Source organism: Carcharodon carcharias, chromosome 16 (genome assembly GCF_017639515.1).
Source record: "Carcharodon carcharias isolate sCarCar2 chromosome 16, sCarCar2.pri, whole genome shotgun sequence".
Classification (NCBI taxonomy): Eukaryota; Metazoa; Chordata; class Chondrichthyes; order Lamniformes; family Lamnidae; genus Carcharodon; species Carcharodon carcharias.
In genome coordinates this window covers 80,567,185-80,589,123 of record NC_054482.1, presented here as the reverse complement: position 1 = coordinate 80,589,123, position 21,939 = coordinate 80,567,185, and positions in this window count along the sequence as shown.

Genomic DNA, 21,939 nt, shown 5'->3' with positions numbered 1-21,939 from the left:
TTAAAACCTATTTGCTGCAAGATTTTGCCTTAGGAGCATTACCTGGAAAATGTTTTCATTATTTTTACACTTGCTGAGCTCCATTTAACCTAAATACTCTGAAGTATTAAACATCAAACCAAGGTATCTTGGCATTTGTGAAAGATGTCTGGGAGGTGCAGCTTTCATGACTGTGCCTGTGATGCAAACTGAAGCTTTTTTCCCACTAAATGCAGGATGTGGTATATCCTGTTCAAAAGAAACCCTTTTTCCAGCATATTTACTTTGGCTTCACTCAAGCGGTGCACGCTGGGACATGGTTAGGTTAAAGGTGAAAACTTTCTATTCAGCATCAGGTTATGTTAACAAGGATATGACTTCTTGATGTGTTGTTCATCCAGTCCCATGAATATGCAATGGTGCTGCATGTACTTAATTAAATTTAAGACATACAAACCCATCAAAAGCATTTCCTGTTCACATGTATCCCCACTCAGCTGCGAGAGGCTCAAGCTGTTCAACTACATATTTTTGACAAGTTTCTTTCTCTTAAGTTCTTCTAATTAGTCAGGAAGGCTATACATATTTCAAAACTGCTTATCCATCTGAAATAGCACATGCTTTTTCAAGTTGTTCCCTCTCCCTCAAGCAGGCTGTTGGAAGCAAATGCTTTGCTTGGTATCCTCCTGACTGGAGTTAATGTCTTCAATATGGATTTTCAACCTGTCTATCACAACATATTTCTGACAGTTGTTTTTTTGGTATAATTTATTCCAATGAGAATTAATGAGTGATGTATATCTATAGCACAAGTGTGCTTTAGCGTTCCAAAAATGCAATCCACCTTTTCAAACTTTCAGTGCGTCTAGCTGCATACGTAAAAATGGGAACAGAAGTAGATCATTCAGCCCCTCAACCTTGTTCCACCATTTAATTAGATCATCCTGATTTGTACCACAACTCTTTTCTACTTTAATGGAAGGTCAAAGTACTGTGGATACCGAAAATCTGAAATGAAAACAGAAAATGCTAGACGTACTCAGGATGTCAGGAAACATCTTTGGAGAGATGAACAAAGTTAACATTTCAGGTCAACAACCTCTAGTTCATCAACTTGAAATTTTAACTCCATTTTCCCACCTTTGGTCCATTTCCCTTGATAAATTTACTTAGGGCTGAATTTTCCACCCGTCGGAGGAGTTGTGTGGGGCCTGGTGGGAGTGAGCGTGAACCCAATTGGGTGTGTGCCACCATTTTACGTGGGCGGGCCAATTAAGGCCTACCCCGCATGACCCACACCCGGAAGCACAGTGCGCGCCCTGCGCGGCCGGTGGTGGGGGGATTCCCTGAGCCGGGGCCTGTGCTCTTTTGTGCATGCGTACGAAAGAGTGCAGAAATCTCCCTGAGGCACAGAGTTGCCTCAGGGAGATTCCTTTCACCTATGAAACATTAAAGAAAGGTAAAAAAAAAAAATTAAGGGCATATCCCTTCATGTGAAACTGTCACATGAGCTGGGACATGTCCATTAATTTTTTCAAAAATTTTTATTTAAATAATAAACCCTTCATGAAACCTCATCCCACCCGTGGATGAGCTTTCATGAAAATTGCGAAGGCCGCCTGGGATCTTTGCCTGCCCGCCAACGTTAAGGTTGGACAGGCAGCATTGTTAACAACTTTAATTACTTTGTTGCGCGCCCACTGAGCTGGCAATCTAAATGACGCGTGGTGACATCTGGATGCCCACCCAACGTCACCGTGTATCATTTTACGGCTCGGCGAGTGGGCCCCGCTCCCACACGCCGACAGGAAAATTCTTCCCTGGGAAATGAGCCCAGTCTTTAAAATTTCAGCTGACTTATCATCCACTCCTGAATAACCTAGCCCTAATTTTGAGATTGTTACTGCATTTTCTAGATCTCCCAGTCAGAGAAATAACTTTTCTGAGTCTACCCTAATTTTTTTTACCATTTTAGATGTCTCAATTAGATCACTCCTCAACCTTCTAACCTGAAAGGAACACAAACCAAGTTTAGGCAACCTGTCCAAGTATCATTATGGCAAATCTGTGCTGCATCTCCTCAAAGGTCAATCTATCTTGTCCAATGACCAAAATTCAGTGCAGTACTTCAGATGGGATCTGATCAAGGGCCTGCACAGAGGAAGAATAACTTCCTCCCCTTTGTCTTCCAGACCCATTGAGATAATGGCCAACATTATATTAATGTTTTTAATTACTTTTTGTACTTGTGCCTCATATTTTAGTGATTTATGTACCTGGACACCCCTATATCTTTCGTCCTGTATATTTCCTTCTTTTTCCATATTAAGAAAACACTTCAATATGACTGTTTTGGAGCCGAAGTGCTTATGCCTTTCCACATTGAACTCCATCTGCCACAGTTGTGCCTCCTCGCTTAATCTGCCGGTGTCCCTTTGTAACTTTTTGTTCTCATCTACTCTACTTACTGTGCCTTCTAGATTAGACTCATCTGCAAATCAAAATATGTCATTCTTTATTCCTTCATCCAACCCATTGATATATATGTGATGAAAGGCTCAGGCCCCAAAACAGATCCCTGTGGAATACGTCTTAACAAATCCCACCAGTCAGAGAGCATTTCCTTTCTTCCTACCCACTGTCTCCTATCTCCCAGCCAATTACTGACTCACAAGACTTCTTCCAATTTCTTGCATTTTTATTTTTACACCAGTTTTCCTCTGGCTCTTGCTGCCGGCCAGGCTGAGATTTCAACCTGGCCCCCCATGGAGCACTTGCACAGTGTTTCCCATTGATCAGTTGGGTAGACTAGTTCCTAAGAAGATTATGCTGCTGGAATCACACAGCAACATCGATAGATTTGGCCTTTCAGCATTAGTATTGCTAGTACTGCACTAAATATACTGGTACCTCAGCAGGAAGGACCTGACAAGAAGTTACTTATTTTGATACTTACCAAATGAATCCTATGGCTTTGGAGTGCTGCGTATCTACTGAAGTGTGTGGTTGTGACAACCTTGCCAGAGCTGAAGGCCGTGAAATCCAATTCTTATACTAAAGGCTGCCTCACACTGAGTTTCTGCTTCCGGCGTTTACATAACTAAGTCATTAGAACTGCCCTTAAGGCAAGGCATTTATTTATGTTTCTTCCTTCACTGATTTTAGCATTCTAATCTCCCTGCTCTCTTTATTGTGATACCTACATTTCATGTGCTGTCAAGGTTATGCTCTTTTCATAGTATATTTGCATAGGGAAACCAATCCAATTTTCATTCATGAAAAGTAAACATGATAAATTTCATCACTCAGTAATCAAATGCTTTTCAATAATTTCAGCATGTTACCTTTTGCAGGAGGTAAAATATAACACAACAAAGAATCTCAGGGGCCCTAGTACAATGCTTGTAGTATGTGAACATCCCCGAGAATCCTTAAATAATAACTGCCTCCAGAAAACAACACATCAGTCTTGTCTTCATAGACAGCCCCAACCACAACATGGGATCCAGGTCCATAATTGGCATTGACTGTAACAGTTGGCATTCCATAGCAAAATCAAGTACAGATGACTTATTGTCAGCAAATCTTTTGCAAACTGGTTTCACTTAGCCAAACAATGGCAATTGCTTTCTTCAGCCAAGGTCAAAATGTATCACTGGAAGCATGCTGGAGTTGTATAACAATAGTTGGAAAAAAAATCACAGAAGGATCTATACAGGAAAAAATTAGGAGGTCCGTTGTGTTGCAATGAACTGCATCAGTGGTTCCATTTAAAGGATTAGCGTAGGAGTGCATGGAATGGATGGTGAAGCAAAGCAATCTAAGAATCTGATTGATTGGGATGGGTGGCTTGAAGCAATACCATGTGCATTGCAATGCGCAGCTCAATTTGGTTAACAAATAAACACTTATTTCTAATAGCTCAGTAGCTGCAGTGGCAGGGCATTGAACTCTGATTGGAGGATATATTTTGTCCTTTTCACAAATTAAGACTTATTCAGGCAGAAAAAGCTTGTATTAATATAACACCTCATTAACAATGAAAAGTGATAACTGTTTGTCTGGAACCAGAAAATGACAGACAATTATTACAGCAAGATGCCACACCGATAGAGGTGAATGACCAATTAATTTATTTCCGATGGTGTTGATTGAGAGTCATGGTCAGCTATGAAACCAGGTACAACATTTTCCTCCCGTCGGGGGGAAAGTGTGGGAGTGGGCGGTCCTCCGATCCACGCCCCCGATCGGAGGCGCGCTGCCATTTTTCGCGGGCGGGCCAATTAAGGGCCGCCCAGCGTGACATCCACACAGATGCGCTATGCACTTCCTGTGCAGGTGGTTGGGCAGGGGGGAATGCCAAATGCAGAAGACTAAGTACTGCCTCAGGGAGATCGGTTCCCAGAGTGCATGGACGTAACTTTAAATAAAAGAGGATCTTAATTTTTTTAATTTATTCATGAAGCCTCATACCGCCCGTGGATGAGGTTTCATGCTTTTTCAGGTGGCCGCCAGCGCTCCCGACCTGCCCGCCAACCTTAAGGTTGGACAGACAGGTCCACTAATTGGTTCAATTGTTTTTTGAATGGCCTTAATAGGCCATTGACAGGTTGGTGGGCGCACAGCTCACTGCACCCCCAACTACCTGAAAATGCAAATGATGCGGGGTGACGTCAGGAGTTCCGCCCGACATCATTCTGTGTCATTTTACACATCGGCGAGCAGGCCCCGCCCCCATTCGCCGATGGGAAAATTCTTCCCCAGAAGATCTCTTTGTTCTTCTTTAAAATATTTCAGCCAGGACCCAGTGATCTAGGATGGGGTGGGGGAGGTTGGGGAGGTGGGGGTGGGGGGAATGGTGGGAGGGTTGTGGAGCACAGGTAGTGCCAATACCTTGAGGGCAGCCATTGCCTCCGAGGGTCCTTCTATGGGTCATGTATTGCCCCAGAACCTGATTGGAGGGCGTTAGATTTCACCCGGTGGTGGCACAATATGAAAATGAACCTCCTGCGCAGGCAAAATGCCCACAGAGGTGGGATGTAGCCTTTAGTAGGCCTCTTATGTGCCTGGATGGGTGCCTGAGCTTCCACGTTTCCCACCGCTGGCAATATAGCATGGTGGTGGGAAGGAATTGAGCTGCCCTCCTGATGTGTCCCGCTCCCATTTTTCCAACCCTCCCTGCCTGTCACAACTGTGCTGGGAGAATTCAGTCCACCATTCCTGGATGCCTGAGATTTACAGATAGTGCCCAAGAGTGAAATTGATGTTGTGATAGAGAAATTGATGCCTCAGAGCCCCCTAAATCTTTGTGGGCATCTTTCCTCGGGGTCAGTGATGTCACTGACTACAAAATCTGGGCCTTTGTCTTGCTTCCCATCATTGGATCATGATTGGCAGTCTTTCCTTCTCTTACTCTTTCTACTGCTCCTAATTATTATCATCATCTTCCTTCTCCTGTGAAATCACCTTGTTTAAATAATGGAAACAGTTTTAAGGTTCTGTTTACTAATAACTTCTATTTGGGGAGATGGCAATTTTAAGATGGGTAACTCAGCTTAACCAAAGTGCATTGTGATGAGTTGATTATGAGGCATTTTCAGAGGCTCACAGTCTATTGGTGCTCAGGTGCTCAGCAAAGAAAAGGAAAATTTTCCTTTGGCAATCTGGCCACTCTATATTGTTACAGTTCCCTGTCAATCATCCAGATCCTTTAAAATATCAATACCAGAAACTGTAAACACTTGACACCTCTTTATCTGGTGTAAATAAACATTATGCAATTGAGAAATAGGTCACAGAGAAGGAGCTATCAATCATGCAATGTTTTCCCTGAGGTCCAGCTATTTCAACAGACTAATGGATGTCTGGGCTCTCAATCAAGCCTCATTATGCATTCTTGGATCCTTGGCACTTTATAGGGCTGTAGTAAAAGCATTTTTTTAAAGAAAGTAGAAAGTTATGAAGGAATAAAAGGTTTTTAGATATTTTACATACATGCTATTCTTATTATAGGGTCCATTGATTCTATACAGAGTATATACTTGGAGAATGGGCATGGAAGTGCCAAAGGTTGGCATGGAGGGTATAAAGGGCCATGGGGGTGGGTGGAAGGGGATATGTTGGCAGGGGGGTATGAGGGGCCATGGGGGATGGGTGGGAGGCATGAGGTGACATGAATTTGCATGGATGGGGCATGGGAAGTGTATGAGGGGTGAAGGCTAGAGGGCTGCTTATTGTTTTATTGATTTTATTGTAACTGGGATGAAATCCCAAAGCACCGAGGCAAGCTTTTTAAACAGCCCACCTCCATACCAGGCAGTCCCTGTGGCTGCCTCAGAACTCTTTCTAGGGGCAGACATGACCCCATTAACACTCGCCCTCCCTGAAAGAAAATTCTATCTTTGCAGGCACTTTCTCCCATGGTGGGTGAGCCAAACCAGGAAATTTTCTGATTCCCACTATCCACCTCTGGGATGAATATTCAGCCCATTACTTCTGAATTGAATAAAATTGTGGCTTATGTGGCAGTCACAGCACATGATGCACATTTAATTTCCTGGTTGTCCTGCATGTCAGTTCACACTGTAATTCATCTATGACAAATGTGTGTAGAGTTGCATATTTTAGAACAGATGGAAACAACCTGTTAATTGTAAATGCTAATTTTAGTTGCAAAGTAAGTTATAGCAGGCTCAGCAGAGTAACCAGTAAATTCTATACCTTGATTGAAGCATAATTGCTACAAGATTTTTATTGTAACCAGACATTAGGTTGCTTGTAAGACAATGGATGGGATTAGGTTGCTTGTAAGACAATGGATGGGATTTTCTGGCCCCACCCACTTCCAGGAACATCCAGTCCCACCGAAAGTCACTAGGCGTTTCCCTGGGCCACCAAATCTCCCGCGGTGTTTCCTGCCACGATGGGCCAATGAGTGGAATCCTACGGAGGCAATGAGGATCTTGCCTGCTGGTTGGATAGCCAGTGAGAGACCTGAGTTGCCTCCTTTGGGGAAGGCCCGCTGAACCCCAAGCCAATCAAGCAATTGAGAGGCCACCAGTGGGCCTGCAGGATGGGTGGGAAGTCCTGCCTGTTGAGAGCTGCTGGCCAATCAGGGACTGACAGCTCTTTGCTCAGCAGTGCTACCGGGAAGGCTGTGGCTGCCACTGAAATGACAGCCACTGAAGACCCAAGATCGCAGAGCAAGCCAGACCAGAGGAAAGTAATGGCAGGAGAGGTTTCATGGGATGGGGGTCATGGGAGATGGAGGTGTAGGAAGTTCAGCAGCAATGTGGCCATTGCATATTCGCTGGCATCTCACTCACTGCCAGCTCAAGGGACATCACCACTCACTCTCTCACATCCCCATCTGGCCTCATCTCCTCTGGAGACAGCCTCCTCAGCCTTCACCATCTTGAGGCCACTTGCACAGGTCAACATGTGCCCCCACACACAACCTGGAACATCCCTCTTCCCCAGTACAGCCCTTGCCCTGTAGCCTCTTCCCTTGCCTGAGACCACTTCTCCCCCTTCCCCAAGCAAGCCCTAGCCCTGAAGACATTGAAAAGCCACCCACACTTTACGGCTGGTCTGGTAGGTATAGTCCTGCCTGTGAGTCCCCCTAAATGCAATGTACTGCTGCTGCCTGCGAAGCCTGATGCTGTTGACTGTGGGTGCTGCCCGAAGCAAGATAAGCAAACAAACCTTGAAGGCCCGAGCGAAGTGTAGGTCTCCAGGTGCACGTCGCTTATATACAGTTGGGAAACACATTGCGATGCGCTTGGATGATGCACCGTGCAGAGATGATTCTGGTCAGCAGGGCTCATCATGAGATGCTGAAGTATTGAACCTAGATTCCTGATGTGCGGCGGTGGCATACGCAGCCCGCATTGACAGGTGGAGCGGACGATCGCAAACTGTTTTCACGCCGGTGTGAAACCGGGTTTTGGCCTTCTTGCCATATTGTCCCCCAGCCTGCCATGACATCTGATGCCGATGGGGATGGAAAATTCCGGCCTAGGTTCAATGTTAAAAATGACTGTCTCATAATGTAAAAACTAACGAGCAGATTTGAACAGAATACCGTCACTTACTGCAATGAAAGAGATAATGAAAATAAATATCCATAGGAAAAATGTTCTGTCTGTTAAAATATATTGCCCACATTCAAGCATCAAGCCTCTCTTATGTGAGCCACATCCAAGCACTTTAGGTGCATTGACGTTTTGCAATGTGCATTCTTTATTCTCCATTGCCATGCTTAGAGGTGGGGAGAGCATTTCATCAGGTGGGAGGGTGGTGAGTCAGCACCCCGCTGTCTTCCTACCTCCACCAAAATTAAATCCAGGGCGGGAAGTCCTGTGGTTGGCCTTCCTACCCCGCTGCCAAGTTGAGGGTCTTAAGTGAATAATTAATGACCACTTAATCTATCACTAGTATTAATCCAGCTGTGGGCAGGCCCAGAATGGCCCAAAAAGGCAAGAAGACTGCAGCCCCTGGAGCAGCCTGGCCACCATCAAAATGGCGCATTTCCTGGGAATGCATGATTAATAAGGCGGGGTTAGGACAATAAGACATGAGAGGCTGCCATGTGGTCAGCGGGTAAAACATTCTTTTTCCTGCCCACTACTGCACCTCGTGCAAATCTGGGATGATTCGCCCTACCCTCCAAAATGATAAATGGAGGATAAGTTATCCACAGGAACCGTGTCAGGATCTGGAAGTTAGTCAGGATTCAGGGACTTTGTTATAAGTAGAAATTTATTTTTTGTGGTCAAAGCAGGTACTAGGAATCCAATCTGCTCATTAGCATTCGGTGCAATAATTCTTACTATTGTCTATTTGATTCTGTATGGCTCATAAGGTCTGATTGCATTTGCCTTTAGATTGAATAAATTACTACAGAATGACCTACAGTCTTTAGTTTCTGTAGGTGATCAAAACTCCCTTGGATTATTTTGGATTTATTTCATCCATGTACAACACACATTCTGGGAGGCCGACCAAGGGAGAAACCTGGCCATGTCATGCAAAAGTGATGTCACCTATCAAACCATTTTAATTCTGATTGATTTATTTGTATTTGTTAAGCTAATTCAACATCTTGTTGTATAAGTTAGCTTATTTATTAACCTTTTAATAAATCTAACCAGTTATTCTTTTCAGTCTGGTAACTTGTTCTGTCAGTGTGGTATTTTTTGCTTTTCAGAATGGACAATGAACAATATAGTGTATAAAGAGGTTAATTGGTAAACCCCAGTACACTAGCCAAAGCATGGTACATGTAAAGGGAGGGTTCATATCATAGGAGATTTAGTTTGCTTATGGAAACTGCTTTTTTGGCATAAAGACAGGTGTTGTGGGAAAAGCATGGACTGTAACGTGCTCCTTTCTTGTCATAGGACTGCCTACTTTGAGGTCTGATCCTCGTAAACCTATCCCAATGTCACTTTCTCAAACCTACATCCAGACTTAACTCTCAGAGAGCAGCTTGAAAGGCAACTCTCACTTTCCCAAAATCTGGGCTCATTATGTTAACTATATAAAACCTGCACTTAAGTAAAACAATTTACATTGGAATCTCATCGACTAATAAAACAGGATGGATTATTATTCTGTAAAACCTTATCTTCTTGCCAGCTGAAACAAGGGGTGGAATTGTCTCAGATTTTCACAAGTGCAGCAGTGGGCGGGAAAAAAGTCGTTTTACCTGCAGGCCACAGTGGCGGGTTTTAGCGCCATATTGTCCCACTCCCGCCTCATTAATTATGCAGCCACAGAAAACACACAGTCTCGCTGGCAGGCAGCCTCCATGATTTGCCCGCCACACCATTGCCTCGCAGCTTCCTCAAGAAGAGTTCAGGCCCCCAATTCAGTGATGCATCCCTGAGAAGCCTTCTGGATGCTACAGAGGTCTGCCGTGATGCCCTCTACCCCCGCTCTGGCAGCAGGTGGCCCAGCAATCTTACCACTCCGGCTTGGGAGGTGGTGACAGAGGTGGTCAGTGCCAATGCTGCACACAAGAGGTCGGCCATCCAGTGCAGAAAATAGGTGAATGATCTCATCCATGTCACCAGGGTAAGGCAACCATCTTATCACTCAGAAATCACACACTCACAAGGCCGTCACACATAAGGGACATCACCACTTACTCTCTCACACACAGCCTCACATCTCCATCTGGCCTCATCTCCCCTGGAGACTGCCTCCTCAGCCCTCACCATCTTGAGGCATTTGCACAGATCAACATGCGCCTCCTCACACACCCTGGGATACCCTCCTTCCCCAGTACAGCCCTCACCCTGCGGCCTCTTCCGTTGCTTGAGGCATTTCTGCTCTTTCCCCAAGCAAGCCCTAGCCCTGCAGCCATTGAAAAGCCACCCCCACCTTACGGCTGGTCTGGTAGGTAGAGACTTGTCCCGTGAGCACCCCCCCCCCCAACCTCCCCACACCCCCCCCCCACCCCCCTCCCCCACCCCAAAGTGATGTGGTGCTGTCTGCGAAGCCTGGTGCTGATGACTGTGATTGCTGCTCGAAGCAAGGTAGGCAAACAAACCTCAAAGTCCCAAGTGAAGTGCAGCTCGCCAGGTGCACGTTGCTTATGTACAGTTGTGAAGCACATTGGAGCGCAATCAAACTGACGTGCTCGGATGATCCAGCATGGGGGTGGGGGGGGGGGTGATTCCGGAGAGCTGGGTTTATAATGAGATGCAGATGTATTAGATGAAGTTTCTGACGTCCCACCCTGGGAACGCGTCCCCGCCATTGACGGGCAGAGTGGATTTTTTGGCCTTCTTGCCATATTGCCCGCTCAGGCCGCCGAACATGCCTGATGCCAATGGGCACGGAAAATTCCGCCCATAGATAGGGTTAATAATGGAAAGTGTTTCAAACCTTTATGAAATAAAGGCAGACATTGTCCTTTTGTCACTGGGCTGTGGGTTTAATTGTTACTGATACCACTTGCAATCAAGTTTGCTTTGGCAATGGTGAAAATAGTTTTTTACTTCAAGAGGGACAAATGCCAGTTTAATCTAAAAGAGACAGGCACAGAGGAAGTGAATTTGGAGGGGAATTGTGGATACAGATGGCTTACTTTTTTTTAGGTGGGATGCAGGGGGTGCAGCTGGTATTTGAACTGCTGCTGATGAATTTTGTAACTTTAGGAATAGGACAGATTTGTTTTGGCTTCAGCACCTGACCTTCCCTGATCTGTGTCACTTTGGTGTCAGCAGGGTTTATTCTATTATTCTCTTGCAGCCGTTACTTGTTGTAATCCCATGTTTATTGCTCGTTTTTCAATTTCTGGATTCTACATTTTCAGCTAAAAACCATCTGGACGGTTTGTTGTTCTGTGCAACAAATATTTCCACTTTGCTCCATTGCTTTGCAGTTTTTGCTGGTGAGTTTTTCGAACTTCCTTAAAGAGGTGAAAGAGTATTGCAAAAGTGACTAAGTAAGGCAACATGTTCCATACAAAACTGTCACCAAATTACAGCAGAAGAAAACATTTTTCAGTTTTCTCATTTTAACATTTTAATGGTTTTTCTAATTTTGTTGACAAAATTATTAGTTTGTAAGTGTCTGTTTCTGTACATAAATTGCACTTGCCAGATATGCCAGTGTTTATGCCAGTTGCAGGTATACATGATTGTATGTGTACATGAGAAACATGAGGGTGTATGCTGTGCGTGTGAGTTGCATATGCCCACATGCGTGCAGGATGCAGGTATTAGGGTGTATATGCTTTTGCGCGTGAGTTGTATTTGCCAAGAACTTGCATAGCAGTTTATAGATTAGGTGTAACATTTTGTTGGGGCTATTTTTGAAATGAACTGGAAAGCAAGAGCAAGCTCCTAAAATTCAATTGAACAGTGAACTGGTACACTGGTACACTGAGCCTGAAACAAAATCATGTTAGGATGATGTGCGCCATATAAAAGGATCAATACAGCACGTATTTCAGTTTAATTTTTAAAATTTATTTTAGTCTTAACATTTGGGCCATGTACCATGCACATGATCATCAAATCTGAAAGCGCTTTGACATTTGGATGTGGATCTCCTTGCTAATGACAACTATATTAGTCAGTAATTGAAGACCTCCCAGTCAATGACTTTTATTGTGTACATTTCCTGTAAATTTTATATTGCAAAAGATGCTATCACCCTCTTCAAATCACATTCCATAGCTCCTGTAAATTGAGCTTCAAGAGTAAGATGACTAATACTAACAGCTCGCAGTTTAAGAATTTGAAACACTTGACCCTCCCTATAAACAAGAAAAAGTGTATAATACTCGGAACAAACCACAAAGGAAGTGTTTTATAATAATTCTCTTACGGACCTACAAAATATAGTGAATATCAAAATCATAGTATATCAATAAACCATGAGTACAGCACTCTTACCCATTGGTGATACTAGCAGATGAATGTCATTTGACATTTTATTTCTTCTTCTCCATTTGGCATTTTTAGTCAGCTATTTTAACCAGGGCAATAATTGGTTGTTGCCACTTTAACAAGTGGGCAACAGCATGCTGTACAAACACATAAAGCTCATTCACTAATTTTGGCAAGTCATTTCTAATCCTAAATGCAATGATTTTTGGATTATATTAAATTGAAAATTTTGGTGTTAAAGATAATAAGCAAATTAACCTGTGCATATTTTTCAATTCCTACTTGTGATTTCAGGCCCCAGCTCGATTTTAAGGCATGCTGTTGTATTACTTATTTATTTTAATTGCCTTTAATTGATACTTTTATTTTTAATGTGCAATGTGAGCTCACTATATTTGAAAGTACTAAATTATAGCGGGTAGGATCACACAGCCTGGTCAGCCATTTACAAAATAGCAATAGTGAAGCAATTGCAGGACTCCTATTCCATTTTGTGTGTATATTTGCTTGAGATACATTTCCAACTGGTTAATTGGGATGGCGGAACTGACATATGAGGAGAGATTGAGTCGTTTAGGATTATATTCGCTGGAGTTCAGAAGAATGAGGGGGGATCTCATAGAAACCTATAAAATTCTAACAGGACTAGACAGGGTAGATACAGGAAGGATGTTCCCGATGGTGGGGGAGTCCAGAATAAGGGGTCACAGTCTGAGGATATGGGGTAGACCATTTAGGACTGAAATTAGGAGAAATATCTTCACCCAGAGAGTGGTGAGCCTGTGGAATTCACAACCACAGAAAGTAGTTGAGGCCAAAATATTGTATGTTTTCAAGAAGGAGTTAGATATAGCTCTTGGGATGAAAGGGATCAAAGGAAATGGGGAGAAAGCAGGAGCAGGCTATTGGGTTGTATGATCAGCCATGATCATAATGAACGGTGGAGCAGGCTTGAAGGGCCGAATGGCCTACTCCTGCTCCTAGTTTCTATGTTTCTATGTATAAAACTCCTTTAAGTACAACCATAGCCATCAGATTTGTTTCAATTCTTTATCAAAATCTAGTGCAGATGCTAAATCTAGAACTGTGATATTCACAAATTATTCCTGTCTTTGATTATGCAGATGTTATCTGCTGCAAATCATTCCAAATGAAATAATTTTCAGAAAGCTGACATGATCAATTTCAATGCAGAACTGTGTAGTAACCATGGTATTTTGTATGAAAGATTGAGGGTGCCTTAGGCCAGAATTTTCTGCATTCATTGGCAGCGAACATCATGGAGGGTGCAGGGGTGGGGGGGAGAATTCGGTGGGAGGGGCAGAAATCAGTTTCACGAAAGCGTGAAATCACAGCTGGATTGTCTGGTGGTGTCCACCATGGTGGATAGTGAATCCTGCTGGAGGTCGGCGTGAACCCGATTTGCTTCCCATTAACGGGATGCAAAGTAAGGCCTGACCGGAATCTTTCCCCCATGCCCAATTTACTGCTACGCCGGCGGGAAAACACATTGGCCCAGAACATATTTGGACAGGTGTGACATACAGAAGTTGGGTCTTATCTTCAGGGCATTGCTCAGATTGCAGACATCCAAGGAGAAGAAGATGCTGGAGCCCTGTAGCTAATGGACCCTGGAGGAACACATGCATCGCATGCTGGGTGGATCCTCATGCACATGGCTCCTCCGCAAATCAGCTCTCAGAAGGTGGGACGCGGCAGCTTTGATTTTGCTGAGGCTTCGGACCTTCAAGGACTTTGCCATGGGCTCACGCCATCTTCCATGGTCTCAGTTGATGCTTCGGGCTTGCTTCAGAATGTCACGATCTTCATCATGGGCTGATACGGATGGTCGGCAAAGAGTGGGGGAAAGGAAGGTCTAGGTGTGAATGGGAGCGGTAGGTGTACTGGGGTGAGGGAAGTGAGATGGGGGGGGGGTGGGAGCGAAGGTGTAGGGGGGTGAGCTTGGGAGGAGGAAGGGGTGTGTCCAAGGGGGGAGAGATCAGAGGGAGAGGAGAGAGTACAGAGGGAGGAGGGTGTAATGGGGGAGAATGCTACAAGTGGGGAGGTAGGTGTAACGAGGAGGAAGGTGTAAAGGAGGGAGTTCGGATGGGGTAAGGTGTCTCGGGGGAGGAGGGAGTTCAGAGAGGGGAAGGTTTCCTGGGGGAGGAGGGAGTTTGGAGGGGAGTGGAGGGAGTTTGGAGGGATAGGTGTCCGGGGGAGAATGGAGCTCAGAGGGGGAAGGTATCTGGGGGAGGAAGGAGGGAGGTGTCTGGGGGGAGGAGGAAGTTTGGAGCAGGGAGGAGAGAGTTTCAAGGGGGGAGGGAGTACAAGGGATGAGAGAGTAAGAGTGGAGGAATGAGTAAGGGGGTGGAATGTCCAGGTGAATATGCAAAAGAGGGATCTCTGGAGATAATGACTGCCTCCTGGGGAATGAACTCAGGGTGGGTATGGTAAGAGGGGATGGTGAGTGTGAAAGGGGGCAGAGGAACCCTGTAGGCTGGGAGGGTGAGGGTGCATCAGTACCAGTAGAAGGGGTGGCAAGGGTGGTTGCTGGGGACATGGAGGCAAACATGGACCCTGGGGATGGGAAGGAGGACGTTGGAAGGTCAATGTGGATGGGGTGGAATTTTCAGGAAGGTAGGGAACGTACACGTTCACTTGGATATCCTGGAATGACAAGGATTCGGACTGTAGGGAAACGGTGGGGATTTTGAAGGTGACCCCAGGGAGGTTGACTGTGATGGGGCAAAGGACATGGGTGACTGTGGGAAGGGAAAAGATGGGGAAGCTTATGAGAAACTTGACTACGACCATGTTTTTCAAATCAAAAGTCAGCGGAGCCTCAAGTGGGCAAAGGTGCTGAATGGGAGTGCAATCAAACAGCGCTTCACTTGCACCTCCTTCAGTTTGGTCTACTGCATTCGCTGCTCCCAATGCGGCCTCCTCTATATTGGGAAGACCAAATGCGGACTGGGTGATTGCTTTGCGGAACACCTTTGGTCTGTCCGCAAGCATGACCCAGACCTTCCTGTTGCTTGCCATTTCAACACACCACCTTGCTCTCATGCCCACACATCTGTCCTTGGCCTGCTGCAATGTTCCAGTGAAGCTCAACGCAAACTGGAGGAACAGCACTTCATCTTCCGACTAGGTACTTTACAGCCTTCCGGACTTAACAGTGAATTCAACAATGCCAGCCCATGAACTCTCTCCTCTACCCTCACCCCATTTTTAATCTCTTTTTTCTACATTCATTTTTATTTTTTATTCACTTATTTTTATTTTCATTTATTTTTATTTATTTATCCATTCATTTTTTTTACCCCCCCACCGCATTTTATCCCACTTTTTATCCTTTTCTAAGTGCATTGTTAAGACTTGCTTAATAAAGATTCCACCATTTTCCAACAACTGATGTTAGGCTAACTGGCTTGTAGTTCATTGCTTTCTGTCTCCTTCCTTCCCTGAAAATTGGTGTAACATTTGCTAACTTCTAATCTAATGGGACCATTCCTGAATCTAAGGAATTTTGGAAAATCATGACTTAGCACATCCACTATCTCTGCAGCTATCTCTTTTAGAACCTTAGGGTATAGGCCATCAGGTCCCAGGGATTTGTCATATGTTAGTCCCTTAAGTTTCTCCAATACTTTATCTTTGCTGATATTAATTCTCATAATTTCCTCACTCTTTTTAGCCCCTAGGTTATTGTCTGTTTCTGGTATTGAACTTGTATCTTCTGCAGTGAAGACAGACACAAGATATTTTTTCCACTTCCTCGTTCCCCTGTCCATTTCTCCTGTCCATGCTTTAGCTACTCCCTTCCTTTTTAAAACTCTTACAATCTGTTTATATATTTCTGGCTAGTTCTATTTTTTTCCCTTCTTATCAACTTTTTGATGGCCCTTTCCAATCCTCAGACTTGAATATTGTAAGCCTCTTTTTTTAATCTAATACCATCCTTAACTTTGTGAGTGATCCACAGATGGGTCTTTCTTGCTAAGTTTTTGTTCTTCAACAGAACATATTTTTGTTGAACATTTTGAATTGTTTCTTTAAATGTTTCCCACTGTTTATCTACCTCCATTCCTTTTAGCCTATTTAACTAATTAACCTTAGCCAGTTCTCCCGCATACCAATGCAATTGGCTTTTTTAAAGTTTAAGACTTTTATTTGTGATTGAAATATGTCACTTTCAGACTAAACAAGGGCTGAATTTTGCCGTTGGTGAGCAGGGGGCGGGACCGCTTGCCGACACATAAAATGATGCGGGATGATGTCAGGGGGAACCCCCAACATCATCCCGCTCCATTTAAATTTTCATTAAGGCGGGGGCACAGCAAAATCAGCTGCGGGACCGCTGACCTGTCAATGGCCAATTGAGGCCATTGACAGGATCATTTAAACAATTAAAGGACCTGCCCATCCAACCTTAAGGTTGGCGAGTTGGCCAGGAGCCCTGGTGGGTAATAGAAAAAACATGAAACCTCATCCACTGCCAGGATGAGGTTTCATGTAGGGATTTAAACAGTTTAATAAAGTTTTAGTGTAATTTATGAACATGTCCCATCTCATGTGACATGAGGGGGACATGTTAAGGATTTTTTTTCTATTTTTAATGTTTTTAAAATCGTCAGCGATCTCCCAGAGGCAGCACTTAGCCTCAGGGAGGTGTGCGCTCTTTCATGCACATGCGCGTAAGAGCGCACTGTCCATTTTGGAGAATCCCCCTTGCCTGCACAGGAAGCGTGCAGCGTTTCCTGCTGGATGTCACGCTGGGCAGGCCTTAATTGGCCCGCCCACATAAAATGGCGGTGGGGCCTGCTTCTCTGGCGGGGATCGGTTCCCCGCCCGCTAGAGATTGGGTCGGGCCCACCCACCCGATAGGCAGAAAATTCTGCCCATGGAATTCAATGGTATTATGACCACCATTTCCCAGTGGATCTTTCACTATCCTCTGCCTGTTACTATCCTCCTTATTTTTTACTACATTTTTGACTTTCGTATCATCTCCAACTTTTGAAATTATGCCCACTATACCAAAATAGTAATTAAAAAGAGCAGTGGGCCCAATACTGACCCCTGTGGAACAGCACTGTACAATTCCATCCAGTCTGAAAAACAATTGTTCAGCACTCCTCTCTTTCTGTCTTTTGAATCCATGCAGCTACTGCTCCTTTAACTCCATGGGCTTCAATTTTGCTTAGATGTCTATTATGTGTTACTTTATCAAATCTCTGTGAAAGTTCATATATACATTACTGAACCACTCTCATCAGCCTTCTCCGTTATTTTATCAAAAAATTCAATCAAATTAAAACTGTTCAAATAACTTACCACTGTTTGACATTACAATGATGGAATTAACCTGTTCCAACAATTCCAGCAATTGGAGCAGGTCATTACAGAACATTCTCAAGGACAGTTAGGGATGAGCAACAAATGTTGGCCTTGCCAGCGATGCTCACATCCCAGGGAAGAATAGGAAAAAATGCCATTCAACTGCTGAACTTTGGCAACTTTTGCAAGTGTCGCTTTTCATTCCCATCTATCTCATTTGCAAATTTAATGGTTTTGTAAATAAAGTGTCTCCACTTAGTTGTCTGCAAATGGTGTGGTACATTTTCAGGCAAATATTACAGAAGGTTCTGAATCATTCTGCACTGAGAATAGGACCCACTGTTGCTATGTTGGTTGTGCATGTCTTTGACCTCTATTTTGTTTTAATGGAGATGTTAGCGCATTCATTTTAAAGTGGGTTCATAGAAATGTACAAGGTCAGACGATACCATTGTGGTTCATCTGATTGAAGTGTTCCATGTATGACTATTTTAAATCTTAAATCTGAATGCTAAGTTAACCTCCTGGAAGACTAACTTAGACAACGGTCCAGAATTTCCTTGAAGCTGCTCCCACTTTGCCCTCTGTAGCTTTTCAGAAGTGTTCTGAAAACCCTGTTTATGTGTATAAAGTGCTTCCATTACAGCAGCAGAGTGGAAGCAATTCCGAGAAAATTTCTGGTCATTGCCATTTTGATAACTTGGTTATTCTGGATATAATTCAATGCTTCAAATGTGCCAATTTCCCTGTTTTTATGATGTAAACTGTTATTGTTTTTCTGTTAGTTATCTTAAAAAAATATTTGAAGAGCATTTTCAACCAAGAAATTATTTTTTAAAATTGTCGCTAGGTTTGAAAGTGCAGTGATTGTTATGATAAAAGTTTGCATGCTTTAATTAAAACAGGTTTTCATTCTTTAAAAACATCTTTACACAGGTCAGTGCTCCAAGGAATATTGCATCTGCCACAACTTGAACCTACCCCAGAAACCAATAAGCTAGATTTTCAGCAGGGGGTTTGGAACAGTCCTGTGGTGCTGCTTCAGGAATATAGCCAACCCTAAACCCCCTCAGTACAACGCCAGCAGCTCCAGCCACTCAGTTGCTTTCTTTCCACAGAACAAAGTAAAACATTAACGTAAAGAACTACAGATGTTATCAATTTAAATCCCCAAAAATGCCAATATTTTCAGGAGCTTCACTGCATGTGACTATTGAGGCTATTCTCTATTGCATACAAGCTAAGCAACATCCTGCCACAAACCGTAGAACAGTACTGAGCAAACATTTACTCCTTATAACTGAGACATTAATGGCTGCATATTTAAACTAGTCTGATTCAGAATATTGCAGAATGCTCCATACTCTTGCTCAAAAAGTGCCACTGGCTGTTAGTCCAATTGAGCAGGGAAGTAAGGCCTTCATTTCACATTTCATTCAAAAGTTCCAACAATACAACACTGAAGTGTCAGCCTAGATTATACAACCAGGTGCTAGAATGGACCTTGAATCTATTGAACCTGAATTTTCTCAATGTTCAGTTGGAAGCACCCTTGCTTCTGAATCACAAGATTGTGGGTACAAGTCCCACTCCAGCCGAAAAATCGAGGATGCTACTCTGGTGTAATACTGAGAGAGTGCTGCACTGTCGGAGGTTCTTTCTTTCAGGTGAGACAATAAATCAAGACCCTATGTGCCAGCTCAGGTGTACATAAAAGATCCCATGCCAGTTCATCAGTAAAGGGCTGGAAGTTTATCCCTGGTCAATGTTCACCTCTCAATCAACATTGCATAAACAGACCATCTGATCATTATCACTTTGCTGTTTCTGGGAACTTGCTGTGTGCCAACTGGTTGCCATGTTTCCTTCATTACAAAGGTGACTACATTTGAAAATACTTCATTGGGAAAAAGCAATGAAGCGCTTCGGGATGTTCAATGGTCGTGGAAGGCCTAATACAAATGCAAGTTTTCTTTCCCTTCCCAGCACATTATAATTTGTTATGTTATGTTATGCTATGTATTTAACACCATTCATGGGAAACCAGTATGGAAATTTCCTGAATGAATTCATTTACCTGTTGTTAGTTCAGGGATAACTCATTTGCGTTAGCAGCTTTATTTCCAGGAAATTTGAGTGTCACAACAGTGTGACTGATTAAAAACATCCTGCAAAATCTTGTCTTTGGCACTGCTCTGAGAAACTGATAGGTAGGGTTGAAGTAACTGATTCCTCTCTCAATTCTGCTCAAATCTTTCCATAGTATTCCTAACTCATCTTTGAGACTACAGTCCTAAACCTTGCAGTGCTGCAGGCCATGCTGCTTGGAGGGAAAATGGCACTGGCATTGTTGGCAACTCCCTCCCACAACTGCACAGCAGTGCAGGGAAAGTTTAATGACCACAGCAGCTGGCAGGGTAAGGGACTCCAGTGGTTTCCTTTTCTTGCTTTCTGTCCATGGGCATTCACCCAATGAAATCAACACTAAAACTGCTAACCCTTCACATTGCATATTGTTAAAGGCACCTGCTAAATCCCTGTCCTGCACTATGGCTCCAGGCACCTCCCAAATGCACAATACCAACCCTAATGTCTTCACATCCTCACACTGGGCTGGATTTTCAAATACCTTTCGGGCCAGCACTCTATGTGGACACAATATGAAAATCATGGTGCCAGAGATTATCTCAAGATCCGTAGACTCAAGGGGTTGAATAATACACTGCCAAATTGGGAGCATTCCCTGCCTTCTGAGATGTATCCTTGGGCATGATGATGTTGGGTCATGTTTCCGACATTATTGCATCAGTTTCTTATAAAGTGGTAGGTGGGCGGGCTTAAAAATCAGGAGCCCACCCGTATTATTTAACTTTCATTTAAGTGGGTATGTAAGGTTGTTAACAACCCAAATGACTGCTATAATACGGTGTGTCCGGAATAATGCACCTGCAAAGTCTTGATTTAAGGCATGTGGGATTCCCTTTTTTTATGGGGCAGCTTGTTAATCATGCCAACTCGATACTCACCCTTGCCGAGCGCAGCAAGTCGTTGAAATTTTTGTGGCACTGCACCCATGTGCACTGCACAATGTTGTGGCTGCTGACCTCAGCTGCTACCTCCTCCCAAGCTTTCTTGGTCTAGTGCGGTGGCCTCCTCCTGCCATCCCTGGGAACGAGGGTGTCCCAGCTGACAGCCGCCTCCTCCACAAGGACCGCGGGGTACTCATCCGAGAAATAGGGGACGGTGACCTGGACAGGGCCTTTGACCTGAACATTGCTGTGTTCCCTTACCTCATCTTCACCCTCATCCTCTGAGGACTGGCCCCCATCTGACGCGGCCTCATCCTCCAGGCCATCCCCTCTTTGAATAGTGAAGTTATGGAGGGCACAGCACACCATGATCATCAGGGACACACATGGGAGAGTGTACTGCAATGTCCCTCCAGTTCTGTCAAGGTACTTGAATCTCATTTTCAAGAGTCTGATGATCTGTTCGACAATGGCCCTAGTGTTACCATGGCTCTCAATATAGCTCCTGTCCGCTTCTGTTCTGGGCACCTTCACAGGCATCATTAATCTCTTCAATAGATACCCCCATCACCCACGAGCCATCCATCCAGGGTGGGTTGAAGAAGTTCAACTGAACCCTAAGTCTCATCCTTTGTATTTGTAACTGTTGGGAGTGCTACATTCAAAGAGCAGAGTTTCCATTTCAAACTCTTATTAATTTGAGGCCTTTTCTTCAGCTGCTGAGTGCTCTGCTGAGTGCTCTATTTAGCTCTTTTCATCATCCAGGGCTATAAAGTAGCTGATAGAAATGGGCATGATAGTCTTGGCGGGAGACACAACCTCCAGTGAGGAGGAGGAGGAGGAGGAGAGTTGGAGGAAGAAGGACAGAGTGGGCGGTCCAGGATGCACTAACAGTGCTTAAAGGTGCCAGAACTGCGCTAGACCCAGAGGGTAATGAAGGTGTCATACATCTTCAGCAGAGGTGCAGAAGGTCTTATGAAGCCCCTTGAGTATATAGGCAGAGATTGAGCTATATGCAGATGTCAGAGACATAATGTAAGAGAAGGCTCGGGCTATCAAGAGCTACAGTCACATCTGTGACAAGCTCAGAGGAGAGATCTCCTCCAATTGCGTTGGTGGGTACCTGATGCCTCTAACTCTGAAGGTCACTGTCAAGCTGAACTTCTTCACAAAAGGCTGCTTTCAGG